A 6,597-nucleotide genomic window follows, 5' to 3' on the forward strand; every position below is an offset into this window, starting at 1 on the left:
GTGGCCTTGGTGTTATCAGCACCGCACTCTCCCGAGTGAGCCACAGGCCGGCCCCTAAATTTCATTTTTTTATTATTAAAATTACCATACTTTCCCTGTACTAGCCAAGTGCAAAAAAATTATTATACCTGTTTTACTATTATTACTAGTAGTAGCAGCAGCAGCAGTAGTATTTGTATCTGCTTGATATCTCTTTGCTCATCCTTTTACTGTCAATCATTCCTATCATATCATTATGTTTAAACTGTCTTTCTTGTATACAGCATATAGCTAGGTTTCACATTTTAATTATGTCTGACATTTCTGCCTTTTATTCAGATAATTCATTGTGTTTATTCTTATTGTATTAACTGATATTCTTGATTTTATTCCTTTTTTATTTTACTTATTACTTACTTTGTTGTAACCATTTATCTTTTCAAAAATTTTGCTAATTTTATGGAATTGTGTTCATTTTCTCCTTCCTTCCTCTCTCTGCCCAGTTAGCTAGGGAATATNTATCTTTCCAGATAAGACATTTAGAAAGATTTTACTTCCCAAACCTCACCTATCACCCCCATAACTCCTAAGTTTTGCAAAGATAGTTTAACACTCTTCATGCCAGCTGATTATTTGAATTTATCTTGCAGAAGAACTTATATTTCACAATTTCACAGAGTCTCATTCTGTTAGATTTAACAGTTTGCATTTTGAAAGGTCCATTGCTCACCACTATTTCCTCTTTTCTTTACTCTCTCTCAACTTAATCTTTGTTGTGAGTCATTTGTTTTTGGACAGAGTTCTTTCCTGAGAGATTTCTTAAAGTACAGTACATTCTGTTGCCTCTCATATTCACAACTATCTGTCCTTTAACCTGACATATTAGTGACATCTTAATCTAGTAGAGAGTTTGTAGGTTGCTGTTTTTTGTTGTTGTTGTTTTTTTATGAGTGCAAGTTATTCTAATCTAGTTTAAGTTCCTGTGTTCCAGATTAAAAGTCTGATGCCAGTTTGATTATTTTTTCTGTGTAAGTACCTAGCTGCTTCTTTAAAACCTCAACATTTGCCATCCTTTAATTTATCTACCAAATATCTTAATTTTAAAATCACATTTTAATAATTATGGTTAGATGGTAAAAATGTCCATATTTTTAAGAGAATTAGCTTTAAAATACTTCTGTATTTTAAGTAAGAATTTTTTAGAGAACTTTTGTTCTTTAAGTAAGAACATGGATAGATAAAACGTGTCAAATTATAGCTAGATGAGAGACATGCATTTTTTTTGAGAGGTATACTGAAGTATATGGGAATGATATGACACGGTGTCTGGAACTGGTTTTAAAATACTCAGTAAAATGAAGCTATAGTAATCAATACAGTGTGGTACTGTCATTTAAAAAGACATATAGATCATGCATTTTTTTTGAGAGGTATACTGAAGTATATGGGAATGATATGACACGGTGTCTGGAATTGGTTTTAAAATACTCAGTAAAATGAAGCTACAGTAATCAATACAGTGTGGTACTGTCATTTAAAAAGACATATAGATCAATGGAATAGAATAGAGAGCCCAGAAATAAACGCTCACATATATGGTCAAATGATTTTTGACAAGGGTGCCAAGACCATTTAATAGGGGAAAAGACAGTCTTTTCAACAAATAGTGCTGACAAAACTGGATATCCATATGCACAAGAATGAAATTGGACCCTTACCTAACACAATATACAAGAATTAACTCAATATGGACCAAGGTCCTAAATGTAAGACCTAAACTATGAAACTCTGAAAAGAAAACATAGAGCGAAAGCCTCATGATATTGCACTTGGCAATGATTTCTTGGATATGAACACCAAGGCACAGCCAACAAAAGAAAAAATAGATAAATTGGACTTCATGAAAATTAAAAATCTTATGCATCAAAAGGAAGTTCCAACAGAGTAAAAAGGCAACATGCAGAAGGGGAGAAAATATTTGCAAATCATATCTGATAAATTGATATCTACAGTATATAGAGAACTTCTAAAACTCAACAACAAAAACCCAAAATACCCACTTCTAAAATGAGCAAAAGACTTGAATAAATATTTCTCCAAAGAAGATGTACAATTGGCTAATAAGAACATGAAAAGATGCTGACATCACTAATCATTAGGAAAATGCAAATCAAAAGTACAGTGAGATACCACTTCATACTCATTAGGATGGCAACAATTAGGAAAAAAAAACCCAAAGCTCTGAAAACAAGTATTGGTGAGGATGTGGAAAAACTGAAACCCTTGTGCACTGTTGGTAGGAATGTAAAATGGCACATCCGCTGTGGAAGAGGATGGTGGAAAACAGTAGGGAGGTATGGGTCTGAGAGCTGACTGAGGAAAGTCAGGGAAGTGTGAAACAGCAGGGTGCATCCAGGGGACAACCAGCACTTCAGTCTTGCTGGAGCATAAAGTGTGAACCAGAGAGGAGTAAGTGATGAACATGGAGCCTTAAGAAGGGTCAGTTGTTATACTGCCTTGCAGGCTACAGTAGACTATATTCTCACACCTTGTTTTCTAGCCTCTGGCCCACCTGCACTCTCCTGCAGCTGTAGAGAAAGACAGTTTCCAGCACACTGACAGCTTCGTGCCTTCAAGCGTCTGCACATCTTGCTTTTTCTCTACTTAAGGCTTGGGCATCATGGGAGTTTGCTCAACTGAAGGCAGGTGTACTCCTGACATGGGGGATGCAGGGACTTAACTTCAACCAATGCAAGGCGGGAGTTGGGAGGGAAATGCCCCAGCCTTCCACCTTCCAATAGGATGATTCCAAGGCATATTCCACACAGTCTCTCAGAGGACACACCAGATTGAGGTCCAGTTGCCGACTGGGGTAGCCTGAACTTTATTGCACCTTTTATTGGCCTTCTTCCCTCCCCTGTCCCTCACTCATGCTTCCTAGGATTACCTTTCAAATAAACCACTTGCACCTAAATTCTTGACTCAGTGTGTGGTGATTTCAAAACAAAATCTTTGACACTCCTTCCTTCAAAAGGTAGAGCTAATTTCCCTCCATTTAAGTGTGGGCAGATTTAGTGACTGCATCTAAGGAATAGAATGCAGTAGCCAGGACAATGTGTCTTCTAAGGCTAGGTCATAAAAGGCATTACCACTTCCACCTTGTTCCCTTGGATCATGTCGTGAAGACACTTAAGCATGCCTTTTGAGAGGTCTGTATGGGACAGAACTGAGGCCTCTGGACACCAGCCATGTACATCAGTCAACTGAGAAGTGGGTTGTCCAGCCCCAGCTGAGCCTTCAGATGACTGTAGCTCTTGTTGACATCCTGACAATCATCCTGTGAAGACCTTGAGCCAGAACTGTCATTTCTCTATTGTCACCAGCCATGTACATCAGTCAACTGAGAAGTGGGTTGTCCAGCCCCAGCTGAGCCTTCAGATGTCTGTAGCTCTTGTTGACATCCTGACAATCATCCTGTGAAGACCTTGAGCCAGAACTGTCATTTCGCTATTGTCCCTCCTCCTAACACCTGTAGCACTGGATATGTTGCAGAGGGGGGCTTCCTTTTCATGCTCTCATATGATGTAGGGAATGACAGCCTTGCCTGCTGTGAGAGATGCTATCAGTGTTCACCCTTCTCCCCTCGGCACTAGTTTGTCTGAAGCTGCTCACTGGGAATCTTTCAAGCAAACAGGAAGTGCCTGGAGATAATGCCCACAGGAGCAGCCCTCAATCAAGGGAGCGGCGGCCAGCTCCCTTGGCCTTCTGGTGGGGTAGCAGAGGCATGCTCATGCCCTCCTCTACAGCCTCTGGAAGGACTGAGCCCCAGTTGCCCACAGTGGTACCCTGCTCCACACACCCTGTGTTGGGGTCTTTCACTTCCTCACTTCCCCACCTCCAAGCTCAACAACTTGTACCTGAATCTGCATCTTGTGTCTGCATTTGAGGGAACCCAAACTATGACACCCACCCATAGTTATCACTGAACTTCATGGGAACCACCTCTTGGGGTGGCAAAAGGGGGAGGTGGCACAATACACTAAAGCTTCTGCAAATACTTCTCTCAAAACAAAGCAAACAGTAACAAAAACCTTCTCTTCAGCCAAATGCAGAGTTTATTTCCTCCTTCCAGCCTCTCTGAACCTGAATGAGAATTGTCCTCTCAGGTAGCAGCATGGTGCACCTTGAACTTAGTCACATGGGGTCTGGTGTCTTTGGGGGTCCGTGTCAGGGTGTGAGGTTGGAGAAAGGAGGACAGATCTCCTGTGGTGTCATGGGTTTTTGCCACACGCAAATACTTTACAAAGCACCCTGGTAGGCTTTGATAAGTCAATGATTGACTGTTCTAAACATTTACCCAGACCTGTGTCCAAGATCCAGAACCTAGAGCCAACTGCTTACCTGAAATCCTTGTGGCATGCTTCTCAAACTGGAGGCGTCACCTTCCATCTCCACCAAAGATGCTTGTCCTTCGGCCCCATCCCCCTCAAAGCCTGGCTGTCAGTGTGGTTCCTCCTTCTCTGTCATCCTGCGTATCCAGTCTATCACCAAACCCTGCGGGTTCTGCTGTGCAAACACCTCTCGAGTCTGTCTTCTCTGCACGTCCATTGTTGTCTCTGGTGGTAGATTACATAATTTTTCTCAATTCATCATCTTCCCTGCAACCACACCCTTTGCCATGTGATTTTGCAGTTCCTCCCAATAGAGGTTGGGTATCCTTCCTTGGCTTCCTTGACATGCCTTGATTTTGGGCTTGGCTGTTTGACTTACTTCAACCAATAAGATGTCACAAAGGCTTGAAATGTGCTTGTGTGATGGGTCTTGCTGTCTTGTGCCTCAGACAGTCTCATGAGAAGAACATGCCCTGGCTAGCCCACTCGTCTCTGGAAGATGAGAGACATGTAGAGCAGAGCTGTCTCAACTGCTCCCTGCAAATGATCACTGTTTTAAGCCTTGAGGTTTAGGGCTGTTTGTTACACAGCAGTATTGTGGCAATAGCTGACTGATACACCTCTGTAGTCAAAGTGACCACAATTTTGTTTCTTAACTTCCATAATAACTTCTTAACTGGTTTACATGTTTTAATGTTGCCCTTGCTAATCCATTCTCTAAACAGTGGCCACTGTCATATTCTTAATGATAAATTAGATCACATCTTTTCCTAGTTTCTAGGCCTTCAATAATAGCATCCTGTTGCAATTTTTTTAAAAATCAATTTTTTTTAAGTCAAACACTTTTATTGATGTAGTCATTAATGGGTCTTCTTGCTTCCAACTTTGTGTGTGTGTGTTCCTTATTTTACTTGATAAGTGCATTTGCCTTCTGTTTTTCATTTTGAGATCTACACACTTAAACCCTTTAGTGCATGGGTGTTGATATTCAACTCTGTACCCCATCACATCTTACTTACACCATCACTCCTACAAATACGATTTCTCAGAACAGCATTCAGAAACAATGCTAAGTTTATACAAGTGCATTTATGATGTTAAACACAACCAGAATTAAAGAAAGCTCTCGATTTATGCTACACCCCATCTCTGTTTTGGACTATGTGGTAGCTTGTTCTGCGTGCATCAAGCTAAGCTGGAGTCACATTTCCCAGAATTCCCTTCCCTGTATGGGTCCAGGTCAGGGCTGGCCACAAGAGAAACTCATGCAAGCTTTGGAAAGAGACATAAAGCAGCAGTAGCAGCTGTTGCATTGAAAGATGAGGTCCCACTGCAGCTGCCCCTGTCCTTGTTCCCAATCTGCTGGATGGCCTCATCGGCATCCCTCAGCTCCTCCTCCTCACACTTGTTCTCTTACACATGCCAGCCGCTCTGAGGCTTGAGTACAAGTGTCCTCTGCAGGTCACCCCAGATGTGTGAAAGACAGACGCAGGTTCCAGTTTGTCATTGTGGGTTCTAGTGTGATTTCCTGGGTTCTTATGTGTCCTTGCTTCGCCCGCTTTGTTTCCAGCTTTTCTTTGCAGCCTGTCCTGGCTAACCCAGGCTTACCACTCACTGCACACGGAAGCTACAGCCTTCCACAGATTTCTCTGTGACTTCCCCTGTAACGTTTTTCTGATCTCTCAACTGTCCTCTTACAGGTGTTACCTCAGCAGCTTCTCCCACAGGGGCGTAAGGTCTGTCCCCTATGATAAATCTGTTATTCAGGGGCATTCCATTGCAATATGAACAAAACTCCAAACTCCTCACTGTGGTTTACAATACAAGGCATGACCTGGCCTCTCCTGCCTCATCTCATGCCGGCTTCTTCACCCCCTCCTCACTTCTTGCCTGGGCACTATTTTATCATTCCCTCAGAGCAAGAGCCAAGCGACTGGACATTGGTAATTACAGTGCATTCTCTGTCCAGTCACTTAGCCGCTTCAAGGCCATCCTCCCCACCCCTTCCTTCATGGCCTAGGTCTGGGGAGGAAGAGGTTAAGGTTGCTGGAAGGCCTGGACAGCTCAGGCCTGTTCTCAATCAGGACACAGCAGGACAGCGTGGGGCTGCTTGCTGGGTCAGGGAAGTCTCCATAGCAAAGTGATTAGGTAGAGCGTGGGAGAGAACATGCTGAAACGTTCATCTCTGTGCATGGAGGAGGGTGGAGTGGGCCAGCGGCAAGAAGGA

This window comes from Galeopterus variegatus, unplaced genomic scaffold, assembly GCF_000696425.1.
Source record: "Galeopterus variegatus unplaced genomic scaffold, G_variegatus-3.0.2 Scaffold1789, whole genome shotgun sequence".
NCBI lineage: Eukaryota > Metazoa > Chordata > Mammalia > Dermoptera > Cynocephalidae > Galeopterus > Galeopterus variegatus.